Source organism: Bombyx mandarina, chromosome 07 (assembly GCF_030267445.1).
Source record: "Bombyx mandarina strain Sakado chromosome 07, ASM3026744v2".
NCBI classification, from domain to species: Eukaryota; Metazoa; Arthropoda; class Insecta; order Lepidoptera; family Bombycidae; genus Bombyx; species Bombyx mandarina.
Window position 1 is genome coordinate 4,992,730 of NC_143214.1, and position 21,756 is coordinate 5,014,485.

At 35.5% G+C, this 21,756-nt stretch overlaps 1 protein-coding gene across 9 annotated transcripts in view; it reads right to left on the minus strand.

Moving 5' to 3' along the window:
* The window catches only part of klar (klarsicht), a 326,898-nt gene that overhangs the window by 256,725 nt on the left and 48,417 nt on the right, over window positions 1-21,756 (minus strand). For 2 of the 9 annotated variants that reach the window (XM_089728520.1, XM_089728513.1), the window contains exon 1: window positions 18,671-19,105. The exons of the other annotated variants lie outside the window; for them this stretch is intronic. The gene's annotated coding sequence lies outside the window, so the exon portion shown is untranslated. Of the gene's footprint in view, window positions 1-18,670; window positions 19,106-21,756 lie in introns of those variants that run through there. 9 annotated transcript variants of the gene reach the window in all.

Sequence of the window (21,756 nt, forward strand, 5' to 3'; positions counted from 1 at the left end):
TGCTTTAAATGAGCGAAACGTATGCGATTTTCTTTCATTATATTATTTTCACTTAATCGATATTAACAATTAAATGATACCGTACTACACTTACGATTATATTTTAAGAAGCCCGATTATCCTCCGGCACAGCCATAAAAAATACAAATACTAGTCATACATAGGTCTGGTTACCATCGCCCCAACTTAACATCAGGTGGCCAGTTAGGCTAATAAAATTTAAGTGTTGCTACTGGCGCACATTTCTCATGTGAAACTAAGTTTAGAATGTTCATTTATAGTCATCCTCAGATGAAATTAAAACCACAAGTATTATCGGTTTCGCAGATCCCACATAAGACAATTCAGCGGCATCTTTACCATTTAAATACTAAATGAACATTTGTTAAAACATCTTAGTTACATTACTCTCTTAATAGTCATTGATAATTGCTAAGTTTTTTTTTTTATTGCTTCGATGGGTGGACGAGCTCACAGCCCACCTGGTGTTAAGTGGTTACTGGAGCCCATGGACATCCACAACGTAAATGCGCCACCCACCTTGAGATATAAGTTCTTAGGTCTCAAGTAAGTTACTGGTTCTGGCCCAGCGGGGTATTCCGTAGGGTAACCCACTCTAACCGGCACCATCTAGGCGGGCTTCGGACAGTCTGCCAACCGAGAGGGCTGGTGGTCGTGGCGCCGACGACCAGCAGTCCGGCGTCCCGAGGGGGAGGGTGATGGGAGAGATGTGCTCCGCACTAAACGCTTCACTTTCCCCCCTTTGCCTTGTCATGAGTTCTATTTCATGCGAGGTTTGGACGTTGGTTGTTGAGCGACAGGAGGTTTTAGTCAGTTCGACTCTGACATACCCCGCCCAGTATCCCCAGAAAAGGGCGGAAGTCCGGCGATTCAAATCAAATCAAATCAAATCAATAAATTTCCTCCTGACCAAAAAAAAAAAAAACCATAAAGGTCTTATACTAAACTACAGGTATAGACGACTACAACTATAGACTTGGATATATTTATCAAAGGACCTCAATCGACGCTTTAAGGTAATCAGCATTCTGAATATCCCGTTGGACTAGATACTTAATCGAAGCAAAAAAATGATATTTTCTAATTAATTCCAATTGAATATCTTTTTTTTTATTACTTTCATGGGTGGCCAAGCCACGGCCCACCTGGTGTTAAGTGGTTACCGGAGCCCTTAGACATCTACAACGTCAATACCGCCACCCACCTTGAGACATGAGTTCTCAGTATAGTTACAACGGCTGCCCCGCCCTTCAAATCGAAACACGCATTACTGCTTCACGGCAGAAATAGGGTTTCTCGGATCAGTTTATCTTAGTTTTTTCAATGAAATATTAACGTGAGCTTTTCTAAATTATCAAAACACGAACTTGAAAATCATAATTCCTGCGAACTACGTACATACGATTCTGGCTATATGTTGATTGTGTTTATTTAATAATTGGGTACAATCAAACTTCCGTTAATTGCCTATAATTATGACGCACAATTTCAAAACTGACTCCACTAGACAAACCAATTCCTATTCTACCAATTCGAATAATGTTTTATTTTTTTTATTTAAAATTAGAAACCATACTGGCTGACAAAAAGGTTTACAGCATAATCTGTGGAACAGGCATGTTTCGCTTGATTTGCAGGTCATCGGGCAGTGAACCGAAGCGATGTTAGCCGTAGCCAAGACAATAGGGATGTTAACATACTTTTTGTACCTTTCTCTTATGAATTATTGTTTTTGAATAAGGCTATACTCGTACTACTAGAGTTGGTAATCGCTAACTAAGCTCGCGAATTTGAAAAACGCGAGTGATTTCGTTCTATTTTATTGAACTCTATGCATTTGAAAAATACTTTAAGTGTGTTTTAAAATTATACCGTTATTTTTTTACTTTTTGGCATTATCATTACTGTGAAATTCAATGAAATAAATTTATTAAAAGTATGTAATGAAGCAGACAGTTTAAATCGATACTTTTAAAGTCGAACTTTTACAATTTAGAATTTAACTCATTTCAATACAACATCAGGTTACTAACTCATCGCTAATCGTAGTCATCGTAGACACCTGCGTGACTATAAACATTAGTTTCTGATTTTCCCCGTTTCCCGTACAATTTCCCTGACTTTCCCGCCGTGAGTTGATTCGAGTAGAATGATTGATGATATGGTTGTGTTCATTATAAAAAAATACATAATTGCTATAGAATATTATGTAGCCAAAGCGTTTAATCATATGACCTTTTAGAATTATTCTTTTGAGAATTATATGGACTAATCTTTTGGTACATATATGTTCCTGATTTTCCCGTTTCCCGTCCAATTTCCCTGACTCTCCTGCCGCAAGTTGATTCGAGTAGAATGATTGATGATATGGTTGTGTTCATTATAAAAAAATACATAATTGCTATAGAATATTATGTAGCCAAAGCGTTTAATCATATGACCTTTTAGAATTATTCTTTTGAGAATTATATGGACTAATCTTTTGGTACATATATGTTCCTGATTTTCCCGTTTCCCGTCCAATTTCCCTGACTCTCCTGCCGCAAGTTGATTCGAGTAGAATGATTGATGATATGGTTGTGTTCATTACAAAAAAATTACATAGTTGCTATAGAATATTATGTTGCCAAAGCGTTTAATATTTATGGCCTTTTAGAATTATTCTTTTGAGAATTATATGGACAAATCTTTTGGTACATATATGTTCCTGATTTTACCGTTTCTCGTCCAATTTCTCTGACTTTCTCGCCACAAGTTGATTCGAGTAGAATGATCGATGATGTCGCTGTGTTCATTATAAAAAAAAAACATAATTGCTATCGAATATTATGTTGCCACAGCGTTTAATAATATGGCCTTTTGGAAAACTCCTTTCGAGAATTATACGGGCTAATCTCTTGATACATGTATGTATCTTTTAGTGTCAAATCAATAAGAAGCGTTCGAGATCTCATGAATGCAGAAACCAAGTGATTTGCAAAGTAGATAGATACTTGTGTATGTGCATTTTTACAAATATTACTTAAACATCATATACCAAAATAATGCAGGTATTTTTTTTTTGCTCAATTACCGGCGGTAGCTCGCAAGCTGTCATCGTGGCCCAATTCACGAGACAGGTGTACTCGTATCAAATGATGCGAACGTGTCGGGATTGCAATCCTGTAGTACATTTCGTTTTTTACTACACACAATTTCCAAACTTTACTTCATTAGATAGTTTTGAGCGTATTGTGCATCGACACGGGTCCTGAATGTGTTTGAAAGTCTCTTTTTTTTTCCTACCTAAGCTGATAGCCTTGAGAGGCTAAGCTAAGCTTAAGAGGTGAGCTCACGGGGCTCAAACCTGATGACGTTGCTAACACGAACCCTAGCAAGGGCCGTACTTCGCAGAATCTACCACCGGATCGGAAACGCGACCCACTGAGAAGATCCGGCGAGATACTCAGTGGGCTGTGTCTGAGGGTTAATTTACTCGTCGAGCCCTTCGTCGCAAGCGACGGGTTCGATGAGAACGATGACCGGTGAAAGTCTCAAGCTGTGATGAGGCACTCACATTATTTATGTCTTTAGTATCCGGCAGTCATCAAGTGAGCCGTGGGCTTATCTGCCCATCTAGGATAATAATAAAATAAAAATAGAGGTTATGTGATAGTTTTTATTAGTCACTTTAAGGGCAGTATTTATAGCTAACAAGGCATAGACCAAAGTGCAAGTCTCATCGTAACTTTTTTTTATTCCTATCCAAGCTGATGGTCTAGAGAAACCATGTCAGCGTCGCCGGGCTAAATCGTTACTGAATTTGCGTCTATGAAGTTAAAAGTACAGAATTCGATGACCGCAGACTTTGGAACCCTCTATTTTAAATTAAAATCACATTTTTGATGTTCAGTTCAATTTACTATTCAGGTTTCAAGTTTTTTTATCTATGTCTCGCATGTGTTTCCAATATCGGCACCCAAGAATATTCAAGCTAGTTTGGTTTTTATTACATTTTTATTTCTTCATCGTGAGCACGCGTGATTCTTTCGCGATATTTATAGGCGGGACGGGTGATATTAATGGAAACAATTGATCGTATATTACTTAAGTTAAAATCACGTTTTCAAAGCCGATTCGCTATTCTTTTGTTTCGCCTCCAACATCTAAACTACAGAAGTTGAATCAAATATGATAGAAAACTCATCCTACAAAGGTTCTATTAAATATTACAAATAAATTTCAAATTCGAATAGCTGAAATCGTAGATATCCGACCTTATAGTAATTATACTAACGCGTAAATCAGGTTGCCCGTAACCCAGGTATGTTTAGCTGACTTTTTTTTTGTTGCCTAGATGGGTGGATGAGCTCACAGCAGTCACAGCTCACCTGGTATTAAGTGGTTACTGGAGCCCATAACGTAAATGCGCCACCCACATTGACATAGTTCTAAGGTCTCAGTATAGTTACTATAGCAAATGTAAACAGTTTTTTTTTTTTATCCAACATTAAACCTACTAATTAATAATATTACGAAGCACTAATTTTTTTTTTTTTTTTATTGCTTTGCTGTGTGGACGAGCTCACAGCCCACCTGATGTTAAGTGGTTACTGGAGCCCATAGACATCTACAACGTAAATGCGCCACACACCTTGAGATATAGTTCTAAGGTCTCATATAGTCACAACGGCTGCCCCACCCTTCAAACCGAAACGCATTACTGCTTCACGGCAGAAATAGGCGGGGCGGTGGTACCTACCCGTGCGGACTCACAAGAGGTCCTACCACCAGTAATTACGCAAATTATAATTTTGCGGGTTTCATTTTTATTACACGATGTTATTCCTTCACCGTGGAAGTCAATCGTGAACATTTGTTGAGTACGTATTTCATTAGAAAAATTGAATTTAATAAGCGATAATGAAGCTTAATTAATGTAGCACTCAAAACCAATTAATGTTTACATATTGAAAAGAAAGTCTTTGAATCATTCAGAAGTTCCCACGTGAATGTTTTAATTCGGGCGTGAGAATACACACGATGCATATATTATATACACGTGTAGGTTTTCCGTTATGTAGTGTGAGGTAAAACAAATGCAATTTTTCGATTGTGAAGCGATCGGTGAGTACATGGAATTTATCTATGTATTAATACGTGAAGCAAAAACTTTGTATCCCTTTTTACGAAAATTGCGCGGACGGAGGAGTATGAAATTTTCCACACTTACAAAGAATATAGAGAAGAAGTGCACAATGCAAATTTTTTTTTAAAATAATGCATAAAAGATACATCAAATCAATAATGAAACCATTAGGCACACCACCATGTATTTGACACAACACATACATAAAAATATACTCTTTGTTTACTGTCAATTGGGAAACTTTTGTTATTTTTTAAAGTCTGTGGTCGAATTGAAAATAGATTAATATTGTTTGTCATTAATATTATTGATCTATAGTGCAGTTTTGGCGAATACTGTGATAATATTATCGAAATATAAAAGTGTTTGACAATAGAACCATAATAATGTTTAAACTTATAATTTCAATTAATTATAGTCGAATCTCGACTACTGCGGGGCCACTAGTTCAAATTAATTTCTGTAGTCAACTTTTATGCACTAACATTATTTTATCTTCCGATATTAAAGAGACAATTCAATAATTATGTTATTACTGTTTGATTATTGCCTGTGTCTTTTGAAGTCGTAGACGATAAGACGCCCGGTGTACTATGATGCAACTATTTCGGTGTTCGAATCCCGCAGGCGGATAACAATTTTTCTAATGGAATACGTACTTAGTTGATTTTCGCGAATGACTTCTACCATTAAGGGATTCCATCATAAAATAAAAATTGAAGCCACAAAAATTAAATTTTGTAACACGCACGACGACTAGTTTTGTCTACATCCCTTTAAGATAAGAATTTAAAGAAGTTGTATCTCCTTGGGCAGAATTGGTATTCCAAACAACACACAGTTAAATAATATTGAGCTTTCTATTGCGTTATCTGGTGTTAGGTGTTTACCTGAGATCATTGTTCCCTTCAAAAATGGGCAGGACCTTGTTATTGACACATTTGGGACAAAATATCCAGAATAAAACGTACAAAACCACCACGGACAAAAATAAATTTAGACTGATTAAATTACTCAATAATTTTGTTTTTTTTGTGTTAACACTTTTTCATCGGTCACTTTGCGACGAATAATCAAAGTAGTTTTTGCGTAAATCTTTAAATCTTTTGATCTATTTTTTTTATTCTCTCAGAGAAACTCGCTTATTTCTTTAAAGAGAGTGATCTATTTATTTTTTTGCCAGCAATACATAATGCGTAGATATTTTACAGACTATCATTTAAAATAAGAACAATAAACGGCTTATAGAAGTAGATAACTTGCAGACAACGCATGTAAGAAAAGTATGTTTCTATGTAAGAAAAGACACGTGTATTCTATGAAGTAACACTCTTGATGGATTACCCTTAACCAGCGGAAATTATCCGCTTATCGTTTTATGGAGGACACGTAAAAATGTATACATAAAGCACAAGAGCTTCCTCGTTGAAGCGAGAAAGTGAACGGATGTGAGCGGTGTGAACCGCACCGTGTATATTCGATACAAAGCCCATAAGCATATTATTATTGATTCTTAATTAAAAGAGGTTGGTGCTTTTTCATCGAAAATCTTTTTTTTTGACATTTATTCGAAACAGGCCAAATTTCCAATATAATCCGTCTCTCTTTATCTATGTTTGACTAAAAAAGACAAAAAAGGTGCAATATTATCATATTATCGTACATAGCTTGTTTACCGTTTACGGACGGTGTACCGATGACAGAAATAAATATTAGAAAAGAAAAAATATTTTGAATGGTATACAAAAGTCAATACAATAACTGAAAGAGTCGCTTTTATTTTGTGTGCATATATGATTTCAATGTTTATCTTGTTATTGTCTTAATGTAAGCCACGTTATGACAAAATGAGAAGCACATTGGAAGAAGATCGGTACTGAACACAAATAAGCAATGACAAAAATGTTCATTGGATTTTTATTATATTAATGAAAATCACGAAAGTTCCATTAATAAATTACATCAAGTCGGAACGTAACAGCTATTATTTCTTTCTCATCAGTCAATGAATGACAATCCAAACCAATATCCTCAACGGGTACGCGTATCTCACCCAATTCATACTTTGGGTATCAGTGGATATGCTGTGAGCTAGTTTGTACCAACCTATGTCGCAATTAGCACCAACTATTACTCACAAAACCCAAATTTTAATATCTACATGTGATAACAAGCTAAACACCGAAGTAATTACAACCTTAAGGCAATACAGTAAACAATAGTTGACGAACCCATCAAAACATTTTTACATTTCCAGTTTCTCAAAAATACAACCGTGGCGTTGCCAAATTAAGAAAAGATTAGATGTATATTTATTTCATTTAACTTTAGAACCATATATAGATAGTGATATTTAATAATTTGTATAAACGAAATGTTATAAGTCGAATGTTGTCATTATTTGAAATGATAACTTTGACTGTTATAATTATTATTCTAATAACATTGTTTCAACTCTGAAAGTGACAAATATTCTCTGAGTTAAAGAAAATTACTCGAAATCATTTAAAAAATCATTTAAAAATACTTTTCAAAATAAAATCATAAAGCATCAGTCAGCTGTTTAACAGCAAAATAAACGAAAATAATTTCAGTGTGGGTACAGATCATTTTATATTATAACTTTCATTCAACGGTTTCATGTCAGGATTTAAAATAATTATGGTATATCTTAAACAATAACCAATGTTGAATGAAAATACTAAAATTAACATCAATTCCTTTACGTTATGACGAAATCTTGATAGTCAAAATTATAAATCGTTATCTTTAAAAACGAATGAAATGTCTACATATCTGTTTTAAATAATTCGGCATTTCTTGATAAAGATAACACGCATTAGCAGCCCAACGCTTCTTTGCGACATTTGACTTTATATATTTATTTTATACTGTACGCTTTAAAAACTCTTACAAATGTAAAAAAGATGATAAAATTACAAATCAAAACTAAAATGGAGAAATTAATTTTGTATAATTTTGTAGGAATGCGATAGCCAAACTTCTTTTATTGCTTAGACGCGTGGACGAGTTCACGGCCGCCTGTGGACAGTAGTTACCAGAGCCCATAGACATCAACAAAGTAAAGGCCGCCACCCACATTGAAACTTGAATTCCAAATCTGAATTGTATAGCATAACGGCTACTCCAGCTTTCAAACCGGAACACATTACTGGTTCGCCGCATAGATCTATTCGTGCGGGCTCATAAGAGACCATACTACCACCGGAATTATACATATTTTACTGAAAATCTTCAATTCTATACAAATTCATTATCTTTTAAATTCAATAAGTGTATTTGCTTTATCTTTAACCTAAAAATAATGTAGGCATTCAACAAGAATGTCAAGGCTATTAGCGATCATTCGTCCGGAAAGCCTTAATAAATTGCAAACAAGGATGACAAGTTTACTTATTCACGTTGCGGAACTAGAAATACCAGTTTAACGTTTCTATTGGTTTATAAAAATAAGGTATCACAGGTAGCGATAAACTTTTAAGAAGTTCAGTATACGTAGTATGTAATATATTGATTTATGAAAAAATTGGAAAAAGAGATCCTTTATAGATCATGTCATGTCAAGTCGTCGTGGCCTAACGGATAAGACATCTGATGCGTTCGTGTTGAGCGATGCACCGGTGTTCGAATCTTATGCGGGTACCAATTTTTCTAGATCAATTGCCTTCCCTTGATATTAGGTGTGCCTTAAAGGGGAATGCCCACTCTCCATAGTGTGCTAGGCCCAAGGTGGACATCAAATATTACTATAAAAATGGACTGATTCAAATTCTTAAATGTATTAGATATCTAAAAAATATATTGAAATTGACGCCACTATTATAAAAAATATAATAAAAATAAAAAACTCGGTTTGAGGTTAATTTTCTATATAAATACCTCAAGAACTTTTCTTTTTTTAATGTTTAAGATGTTCCTAATGTATTTTTATCCAATTGTAGTTATTAGGGTATAAAAAACACACATACTTCTTTAAATATCTATATTATTCTATATTTTCTTCATCTTCATACACAATTAGTAAATCATCTAAAAATAGCACAGGAGAGCATATACACGGTTTTAAGTCTCGGTCAGGTTAAAACCACAATTCACACAATGGTTTTCAGCCGTAGTATGAAACGTTATTGATAAAAGCAAAATAAATCGAAGAAAAATCAAAACACATCCATTTTGAACGCAAGCACAAGCAGCAAGCGAAGTGTCCGTCAGTCAGATTAAAATCAGTGTTGTCAGTATAAAGAAAAATAATTACATGAAATTCATATATCGATCATTTTTTTAAATAACCGATATTGGATTTATTTCTTAATCTTTTTTTTACGAGTACACATTATATTTTATTTTTTATGTTTTTGTTTTAGTTGTACATATTTAAATAACAATACAAGTTAAGTTTTTTTTTTATTGCTTAGATGGGTGGACGATATCACAGCCACCCTGGTGTTAAGTGGTTACTGGAGCCCACAAACATTTACAACGTAAATGCGCCACCCACCTTGAGATATAAGTTCTAAGGTCTCAAGTATAGTAACAAGTTAAAGTCCAATGGGTATGTCTTTGATGTTATTTTATGTGCTTAAAATCGATTAAAATCGATTGAGTAATGATAATATTTAAAATGATTTATTTATATGTTTTTTTATATACTTAAAATGTTTTACTTAATACGTAAAAGGTTTTGATGTTGGCAATATTTTTCCCGCAAAAATAAAATTCTTGTTTTTTTCAATACAGTTACTTTTTTTAAACTACTTATTGTAAACTGTAGTGGCGCTTATTTGGAAGAAAGTAAATGCATATTTATTTATGACAAAATTAATGCACTAAGTATTTTTTCTCTAATCTATTGTCCGCTTTGGGCCTGAAATGGGCCGTCCCCTTTATCTGTCTTTTTAATCTCTTAAAAAATCAGGCAAGTGTCCGATAACGCACGGAAAAGGCTCCATAGTCAATAGGGCGGACCATAACATGACGACACTGATGGTTAGTTTCCTTATATTTGGCTTATATATCATTTGGCTGTAGAATCTAAAAAATACACAGCAATAGAGAACATTTTGCTTTAAGAATTGTAATACTATATTTTTGAAGTAAACTACTTATCGTGTGACTTAACCTTACATACGTAGCATGAACGGTTCACGGACAACACAACACATGACAATTTCTTTAAAAGAAATTTTCTAAAATACATACTAACTAGTTAATAACAAATGTGGAGAAGTGTCGACGGTGCATCAAACGAAAGTTATATGAGAACATTAACAATAAAAACTGCGTCTATACGACCAATAATTATAGCGGCATATATGATGACATTTAAATCAATAGCCAAGCAAATGCAACGATTAATTACAACTAATTATAAAAGATATTACGTAATTTAACAATCGTATGGTTGTGGATGATCACCAGATTGTGAAGCCAACACCTGCGTGTACAACTGTCAAGTAATTACATGAACGTATTGAGTAATTACTAACTTCAGACAAATTACATCTCATCACAATAGCCCATGATGTAGATAAATCAAAAATGAAAGCGCAATTACCAAATGATTTTCAAATGGCCCCCATGGGCGCGCAGATTGATTTAATCGGTAAATCTATCAATGTTGATAATAGAAAACTTAAACTCGATGCAATTTCGCTTAATGACAAGGTGTTTGTATTGAACAAATAGATGAAACTGTTTAATACAATGTTTGTCATTCGTTTTGATTGAAAACACTGTACATGGTCGAATAATTTTAGAACGAATCCAAAACTTATTTTTCTTTGTTGACTTACTTCAGCAATTAAATATAATGAACAATGGTATTGATTAATACGCACGAAACATAATTTAAAGTCATCTTTTCTACATCAATCGAATATCGAGGTGATGTAATTTAATGCCAGAGCGTTCCCAATAACCACAACACCTAGCTTAAACGAACGGTAATGATATAGCTCAGAGTCTATTACTTGGAGATTAGAACCGTGGTATAATTTATTTTAACAAGTACGCTTCAGCAACGGTCATTCGCTATGGTTTCACTGTTAGCTGACTCTAAGGTGATCCCAGTTATAACATTTCTTTGATATTTACGATGCGAGTTTTTAAATAATCAAGAGTTTATTCAACCTCACATACTGGGCTGGACTTTTTGGTATGACTGTACTTACTGGTCGTAGTGTAGTGTTCTAACCCGCATTAGTAGGTACCACTCAATTCTGTCTATTTCTACCACCAAAGAGTAATGACGTTTGAATAGGACAGATGTAATCCTAATACAATTGCGACTTCGTGACATGAATACCACAGTCAACAAGGAATACTGTATTAGAAAAAAGGCTATGCTATCTTTAATTCACCCATAATTGCTATACTAGATAATGGACAAGAGGGTGGTGCCAACTCGACCAAATTCTAAATTATTACTGGTAAGGTAGTCGTCTACTATTACTGCCCTACCAGTAATAATTTAGAGCCTTATGCATTAGGTCGCGGTAAGATTTCAGCTCTCTACACGTTCTTCTGTTCTACCGGAACTTTTTAAAGGACTACCCTTAGAAGAACCCACATAAGGAATAATTTAAATCATAGCACTGTCTTCATTCTACTTACAAACCATCCGACGGTGGAGTTAACAGCACGCTTTTGAAAAATCTAATACTAATAGCTATTTTTAAAAATATATTTTATATTAAAATATTGACGAAAACATCTTTCGCTTAATTCAAACCCTTGCCATTCAATCTATACATATTTGTACAATAAGCTACTTATATAAATTATTTCTTTAAAAAAAACTACTTTCTAGTCTACATTGTAATACTTCTGAATCTATTTCGGAATTAAGGTTCTCTGAAAGTTTAACTAGTTGTTTTTTATTGTCACTAGTGACCATCGTTGCTTAGTTTTATGTGATTTTTATAGACGCGTATGCAAAGTTCATTTTTCTATCGACGGTTTTTTAAATTACATTTTACAGCTTTCTTATTGATGTCATTTGTGTATGTATGTTCCTAACTTTTCTTTCACAATAGCTAAATGGTAGTGTGAAGCCTCAAATTCTTCTTCAATTATTGCAACTTAAACACATAACTACGTATTAGCTGAACTGTAAACCTCATTCATAGTAACACGATGAATCATAGTCTGGCCACTCAGTAGACAGTATATACGTGGAGAAACGGATGTTCGTCGAACAAATACATGATTTACTGATCACTTTACTGACCTTATTCCTGTTTAGGTACTTACGGGTTCTTATATCGTTCATAATAAACGCTTCAGATACATGAAAATAGGTAACACGCTTTATGGTTACAATGAAATACTACGAGTCATTCTGTTATCGCTATTTTCTATTTTTTAACAACATCAATTTTGGTACATGTTGCCGTTTAATATTACTTTTTTTTAATCAACAGTTTTGAAGTAAAATTAATTTCAACGAACCTACAATTAGAAATTTGAATTCAGAAATGAGTATTTATCCAGGGCATGTCTGTAACCGGAAAAAGGGTGCCATTATAGAATGTCAGTGTGGCTAAAACAAATCGACAATGCTACTATACTATTTATGCATTCGCGTAACATTCATTGACAGGAGCGGACGTACGTGTGATGACTCAGACGGGATATTAAAGCCTTTTGTCGCCATTTCGACGGGTCTTGACAATGAAATCCAAAGATATGTAGATATTGCAGATCTTAATAAGATTATAAATAATTTTTTCTGGTAGAAAAGCTTTCTCCGGTAGCCTTTGCAGTGGTGTAGCGAGCTTAACTCGCGCCCGGGGCACATTACCTATTTACCGCCCTTATTTAGGCTATTAGTGTTCCATATTAACTTTTTTTTTTTAGGAATTAACATTTTATATTAAGTATACTAACACTAAATTTAAAATATATTTTCCAGAAATCAATTATAATAAAAATTATCCAGTTATTTTTGTTTTGCGGTCATTTGGGGCCACTTTGTGAGTAGCGCCCTGGGCATGATGCCCTCCCTTGATCACTACGCCACTGAGCCTTTGATTAGTAGGATTGTTAACGGCTTCTATTGACAAGTTACAAATTACCTTTAATTATTAAAAATCGGCACAAAACATCGTTTGTATCTTGAACTACGACATAGAAGCCAAGCAAAAACTTTACGAAGCATTTAAGACCCAGAGATCTATGTAAAAAAAAACAGTTTAAATTAACACTGAACTTGAGTTGGTAGATACTTCATTAATGCTTTAAACTAATGAATAAGGAAGTAAGATGTTTTGTCAGTATCATAATCCTGTGTTACGCAAGTAATAAAGAAGTAATTAGTATGAAAATGACTTGTCTCGCTCTGAAGAACATTAAGTAATTTAACAAAGTTATTCAATGTGGCTACTACCAATAGTGCGTCATGGTTTATATTTCTGCAGGCAAAAATGGAGGCAAGGTTAAGAGATCTTATTGGAGTTTCCGCGTACTTCTAATATGTATTTTAATTTTTTTGAGCGAATACTGGTGGCCCGGAGGCCTTTCCAGTTTCACCAGGACAGGTGGGCGAGCAAAGGCTCAGCCAGGAGGGATGGGATTGTCTAAGAGCTACCGGAGCGCCTCCAAACGGGATCTAATAATTCAAGAGCAGTTGCTTCGTGAACGAATCTACTACCAGATGGGAATCGGACGAACTCAACGCGCTGATGCATGAGTTAGGTTGCACGCCGAACTCTTTGTCGAATTCGACGAGTTGAGAATATTTAAATCGTTCTATGCATAACCCTACCAAAGATTGTTTATATGTTGGAAGAATCAACTTTTCCTTCGTTTTTTGCTATTCATTTTGAAGATGTCATTCCCTAAAATTAAGACCCGATATGCATTCGTATCGAACCATGAGACTGTGCCGGTTCTGATCGAATCCCGCAGACAGGTACCAATTTTGGAATGAAATACGTAGTTCATGTTCACGAATGACTTCCGTGAAGAAGAATTACTACGCATAGTGTAATAAAAATGAAACTCGCAAAAATTATAACTTGCGTAATTACTGAAGGTAGGCCGTCTTGTAATTCCGCATGGGTAAGTACCACCGTTCCGCATATTTCTGCCGTGAAGCGGTCTGAAGGGTCGAGCAGTAGTTTTACTATAAAACTGAGACTCAGACCCATGTCTCATGGTGGGTGGTGGCATTTACATTGCTGATGTCTATCGATCACTCAACCAATAAACACTTAAACACCAGGTGGGCTGTGAGCTCGTTCACTCAACTAAGCAATATCAAAACGCTATTCTTTAGAGTATACATTTCTTATCAATTTAAGTCATATAATTTACATAATGCATTCATATAAAAATATATGATTCTTACACAACCTACACATTGAGACATTGAGACAAGACTTTGTAATCACAAAGTTATATGATTCATTAAAACAACTTTTACGGTTCAATGTCGCGTTTTTTATTGTCGTTATATTTCGATTATGTCTACGACACGCGAAAATCTGAGAAAATAATAAGTTAGAAAACTAGATATCATCGTGGCCTAAAGGATTAGACGTCCGGTGCATTCGTGTTGAGTGATGCACTGGTGTTCGAATCGCAGGCAGGTACCAATGTTTCTAATGAAATACGTACTCAACAAATGTTCACGATTGACTTCCACGGTGAAGGAATAACATCGTGTAATAACAATCAAACCCGCAAAATTATAATTTACGTATTTGCTGGTGGTAGGACCTCGTGAGTATGCACGGGTAGGTACCACCACCCTGCTTATTTCTGCCGTGAAGCATTAATGAATTTCGGTTTGAAGGGTGGGGCAACCGTTGTAACTATACTTGAGACCTTAAAACATGTATCTCAGGGTGGGTGGCGCATTTGCGTTATGGGCTTGAGTAACTAGTTGGCACCAGGTGAGTTATGAGCTCGTCCACGCATCAAATAAATATACATATCGACGCTTGAAAGGCAAAAGTGACTAAGCGACAATGCGTGAACTTTACAGTAGACTAATTTAAAGTTAAAATTAATTTAAAATATACATGAGAAATACCTGAAAAAATTCTATTTTAACGAATCTAGCTGTAGGATTGAAATGATTTTAATAGACCTAGAAATATATTTTTTTGGGCATCGAATATGGTTATTGGCTATCATTTATATCCAAATCAGTTATTGTCGCTTAGTCACGTTTGCCTTTCAAGCGTCGATATATAAAAAAATTCTAAAAGATATATAAATTACATATAAAAATAATTTATACATTAATTCTCAAAGTTTCAAATTTAAGTTTTACAACTAAAACAAACAGTATTACGTACGATAATTTACAAAAAGCATTTAATACAATTGAAATAAATTGATAAAAGCGTGGCCCACGTACGATGAGAGCGACAGCTATTAACAGCAGAACCTCCTAACAATAAATTAGTAAAGGTTTCTTTACAACATAAGCCGCTGTAGTGGAAGCCAGAGCTTTTAATCCGGTTAATGAACTTATGGGAAACTTACTGATAAAGTCAATTGGATTAATTTGTTAGAAAATTAATGAATATAATGTACTTTTTGCTATTAAACAAAATACGATTTACATGGCCGGCTCAACATACGTGCGATAAAAGAAGTTTTACAGGGTACTTGATTTTTTTATTTTTTATTTATTGCTTAGATGAGTGGACGAGCTCATAGCCCACCTGGTGTTAAGTGGTTACTAGAGTCCATAGACATCTACAACGTACATGCGCCACCCACCTTGAGATATTATAAGTTCTAAAAACTCAGTATAGTTACAACGGCTGCCCTACCCTTCAGACCGAAACGCATTACTGCTTCACGGCAGAAATAGGTAGGGCGGTGGTACCTACCCGCGCGGACTCACAAGAGGTCCTACCACCAGTAAACAAGAGGTCCTACCACCAGTAATCAAGAGGTCCTACCACCAGTAAACAAGAGGTCCTACCACCAGTAACAAGAGGCCCTACCACCAGTAAACAAGAGGTCCTACCACCAGTATCATCGTTTCGGCTTCAGAGGTACTTTTTTTGTACCCTGTATTATTGTTTAAAGTCTTATTGTGGAGAAAATCCTTAACCGAATCAAACCAATAGCTCCATATTAAAATTTAGTTAACCGGACAAATTTGGAGATTAGAGATACTCGATTTACAAATAAGAGAAAAGAAAGAACTTTGCTTAACATCATTTAAATATTTCTCTGAATTATTAATTAATGTCTTCACTAAAACTTGCAACGCACGGCAATCTTAATAAAGCAGTCATCGATTTTTTTACAATTTCTTTTCGTGCTATCCCTCAAATAAAAAAGAAATATTCTACGCAATTAACATTCAACAATACTTTGTTTCAATCTACTTATTTTGAAGTAATATGATAGCTTAATATCACGAAAGGGCCGAAGTAGAAAAACAAAAAACTCGAAATTGTCGAAAATATCGCACAAGTTGTTAATTAATATATTGTTTATAAAAACTAGATGACACTATGCTTTTACTAGTTATTTGTTATACACTACAACATAATTCATCAAATTCCAATTCTTGTCATAAACACTAATCAGCAGAATACCAGCTAGGTATTGAAATTTGAAAAAATCCAAAGACATCGTATAGAACAATTCGATCTATAATCTTTAAGTCATCGTTAGCCTATAGAACGAATTAATTGTAGACGAATTCGTGTATCTCGGGTCCTGCATTACCAACAAAGGCTCATGTGAAACTGACGTGCGCCGACGTATCGGAATGGCTAAAAGTGCGATGTCTCAGCTACAGAAGATCTGGAAGAATAGAGGGATAGGCCTGAAAACTAAAACCAGACTGGTGCGGACTCTTGTTTTCTCTATCTTCTTGTATGGAGCTGAGACATGGACGTTGAAAGCAGCAGACCGAATGCGCATCGATGCTTTCGAAATGTGGTGTTGGAGACGCATGCTAAGAATTCCGTGGACAGCCTTCCGGACTAACGTGTCGATATTGAAGCAACTGGGCATCAAAATCAGACTGTCTACTGTATGTCTGAAGCGGATCCTCGAATATTTTGGTCACATTGCGAGGAAAGACGGCGATAACCTGGAAAAACTTATGATCACAGGGAAAGTTGAAGGCAACAGATCTAGAGGCCGCAGCCATACTCGTTGGTCCGATCAAATCCGCACCGCTTTGGACAGTACAGTGTACAGCGCGCTGCATGACGCCGTGGACAGGGGAAAGTGGAAAAAGATCCTAAGATTGAAGCTCATGGGTGATGGTGGTCACGACCCTCAGACATGAGGAGCACGACTCGGGGAGGAGGAGGAGCCTATATCCGGTAAGACAATCTTGTGTCGAATGATACGACAATAGTGTTCAAATAATCAACTTGTTGAGATAAGTACCGTTTTCTAAAACAACTTGTTTAACAGGCATTCATGACGTCGTTTCAAGATTTAGGAATTATTTATTAAATAAAATCGCATAATTACCTATAAGTATCTATATATTACCAAATATATCAACAGCCTGCCTATTTCTGTTGGAAAGCAATAACGACTTTTAATTCTATCTGGTAAGTAAATTTGCGGTTTTTTTTGGTCTCTAGTAACTAGCAACACACACTCGATACGTAACATAAGTCTGTCTACCCATCTAGAGCAATAAATCAAAATTAAAGATAAATTTGCAATTTTAAATAATTACTTGAAATCCTATGGATCGAAAATGCAAGGATATTTCATTGATAAAATTTGATGTGTAGTAAAATAAAAATTGTAAGCCGGCTTCGTAAAGCATTTGAAAACATTTGATCTTTGTTTAAATACCGGATAAGGCAACGCTGCATTTCTGGTGAGTCGCCTGTTTGTCCAAGGCGCTATTTTTGTTATTTGTATTCCAATATGTATTTTTCTGGATATTTGTATCGATAAAGCAACACTTTTACTTCGACACTTTCATATTTTGAAACCATAAAACATTTCTCAAATTCAAATTTCTTTCCTATCTAGGTTACTGTTTAGATTTCTTGTACTAATATCAAAATATCTGAGATTAAAAAGTGAATGGATTTCTTGAGTACGATTTTACATTGTACACAATAGCGGTCCTACTTGTTCGCAGATTTGCAATTAAACAACATGACCCACTATCGTGGACGCTCCGAACTGTCGATTCATTCCTCAACTCGCATTAATTAATTTCAAATCTTATGCCTTTACGGTGTCGGGTTTTCAACTTATGTGTACACGCGTACCACTTTGCCTATAAACTTACTAATGTCACTCTCTTCTTCAATTTCATTATCCAATAATTCGAGTCTATTCGATATTTTGTATTGTAAGCCATTTACGGAAACCCACACTGAATTGTCATTGAATTAAATGCACTCATTGAATACGCCATAATATGTGCATTGACCTTGTCTGCGTAACGATAAGTTGAAGCATTAACAACGCACATTTACAATTAGTTGCCTGAAAGTTTTTAAGTAACCTTTTGCACTAATGTCGAACGTTTGGATGACTTACCATAAATCAAACTGTGAGTCAGGGGAAAGCAGTGTACCAATACTCCCCTAGTCACATGTGCTCGATCACAAAACCACTTTTTGTATCGCGTTCAGTGAAACGTAACACAGGCTCGTACGAAACAGGTGAATTGACACTTTCCACTAAACACATGCTCCAATTACGTACCACTGATAGCACTAACACAAGTCGCTCCGAGCACTGGAGGCTCACACACGTTCCTTCACAGTTATCTGTTAAGAAGGCCTAACAGAGTGAAGCCAATGCGCATACCATGCGATCGCGATGTTCTGTCGTTTAAAAGCGACAGTTAAACCGATTTAGCCGATCGAAAATGTTCTTAATTATTTTCGGCAAAAGGTTTCATTGGGAGCAGCGTAGATTTGTGCACACGAGTGAGCTGCGCGGACAGCGCGAGCAAACTAAGCCTACCGTCGTGCGCAACCACGCGACGCATCTAACCGAACTGGCTGGACTTCAAACTTTTACCCGTTCAAATGAAAAGTACGTGCAACAGTCGTGAAGTTTAAGCATTATTTCGAACTCTTAACTTGCTGGGGTTATAAAGTTGCAAATAAACTTGCGTATTACATACATGGACAAGTCACTTGCACAAGGCTCTCAGGCTTTGACATTCAGGCAGGCATGCAACGGTTACACAGCCCAAAGTGATAAAGGACCAATCAAAAGTACTAAATCTTTATTACGAAGCCGTGAAAGCGTTCAAATGTAATTTGTATAGTCGATACCGTTGAAATAATAAATACAAGTATTCACCTTAAAACGGACACGAGTAACCTTACACAACTTTATGTAAGTAGGCATTTACAAAAAAATAAGTAGGCACGTTTTTATTCACAATAAAATTCCTAAATTATACATTTTAATATTAACCTAAATTATCTGAACCCAAGAGCGGATATAAAAAACTTTCAAACAACTAAGAACATGGTGCATTCCTAAACGGGGAATCAGATTAAATTTCTCGATATGGTTCCTGCCTGTTCGGATTTGAAATTACAAAAAAAAAGTTGCGGCATAGACAAATGACAAAAAAAAAACATAAATACAAGAGTAAATTTTGGCATTAAAAATAATTTAATTCGAAATTCAAAATTTACTTATTGTCGTTGACCGCATTTTATATTTTACAAACACACACACACATACATAATAAGATAGATTTCAAGTATGCTTCAGTTCAATCTTATTAAATGTTCCAACTTTATCGGAATAAACAGCCTCAGCTCTGCGGTTTTAACCAATAGCAATCTAGGTGCAAGCAACAAGTAATCAGTTTAATGGCTTAGCTCGATAGAACAGATAATTTAAATAATAAGTTTGAGCTTTGATAAGTAATAAAAACATATTTATATAGCCTATAGTAATTGCGTAGATAAGTACATAAAAACTTTGCCTAGATAGTGGCGGTTTTCAAATAAATTCAAATCGATTTATCTCACATAATTTCCATTTTGATTCCAACTTGCATGAGTTTACAAGGGACATGTTGTAGAAATAGCATCCCGTTAAAAATTAAATCCGCACGCGATGTTGTATATTGCGTTGAGTACTGACTCGCATGTTTTGACATATGTATTTGCAAAACTATATTTCTAATAACAATTTTTTTTTCCTATGCTGATAGCCTTGAGAGGCTATTTCAGCTTCTTCTTGACGTGTAGGTGAGCTCACGGGGCTCAAACAGGGAGTGTTGCTAACACTGGCCCTAGCAAGAGCAATGCTTCGCAGAATCTACCACTTTTTTTTCCCTACCTATGCTGATAGCTTTGAGAGGGTATTTCAGCTTCACCCTAACGTTTGTAGGTGAGCTCACAGGGCTCAAGCCGGAGAGTTGCTAACACTGACCCTAGCAAGAGCAGTGCTTCGCAGAATCTACCGCGGGATCGGAAACGCGACCCACTGAGAAGATCCGGCGAGAAACTCAGTGGGCTGTGCCTATGGGTTAATTTGCTCGTCGAGCCCTTCGTCGCAAGCGACGGGTTTGACAAGGACGGTGACCGGTGCTTGTGGTGCCTAAAAGCACCGTTAATGGATCAGGAGGATCCGTAATGACGTGCTTTGGGCGACGTCGACAGTTTACCATTCGGTCTACAGGGTCGGGTATATAGTTTCCAGCGGCCAAGACAAGAGGGTTCTCATGTCGTGCCGCCTTCTCAAAGTGGCGCAGAATCTACCACGGGATCGGAGACACGACCCACTGAGAAGATCCGGCGAGAAACTCAGGCTGTGTCTATGGGATAACAATATAATTATTGTCGTAGATTTTATACGAATTGTTTAAAAGGTATAAATCCTAAAATAGTTTGTGTCACTCAAGTCGATTAAAATAATTGGTGAAACTATTAATCATTCGATATTTACTATCCGTAATATGCAACGTTCGTGTGAACGAAGTTATGCGTGGGCGCACCGGGGTCAAAGTTCCAAGTTCATATATAGTAGTAATTTATAACTACACTTACAATCAAATAAATTATCATCGTTTCAAGGGAGACAGGGCTAACAATTTCTTTAATTGTTTCATTCCTATGTATGGTTCAGTTGCATTATAATCCTGGTGCAATTTAATTTATCTATACTAATATTATAAAGAGGAAAGATTTGTTTGTTTGTTTGTTTCGAATAGGCTCCGAAACTACTGGACCGATTTGAAAAATTCTTTTTCCATTAGAAGCCGACATTGTCCCTGATGAACATAGGCTACTTTTTAAAAAAAAAAAAAATTTTATTTTTTTGGTTTCATGTGTGTTTTAATGTTTCCGAAGCGAAGCGAGGGCGGGTCGCTAGTTATTAATATATTGAAAATATAATTTACTACATTTGCATCTTTGGTTTCAGAATATTACTTATTACCTAATCTATACTTCTATACTTAATATTATAAAGAGGAAAGATTTGTTTGTTTGTTTGTATTGAATAGGCTCCGAAACTACTGAACCGATTTGAAAAATGATTTCACTATTTGGAAGCTACACTATTTCCGAGTGACATAGGCTATAATATATTTTGAAAAAAATTAGGGATCTTTACTAAAAATCCAATAATGTAACCCAAGGTGTAAA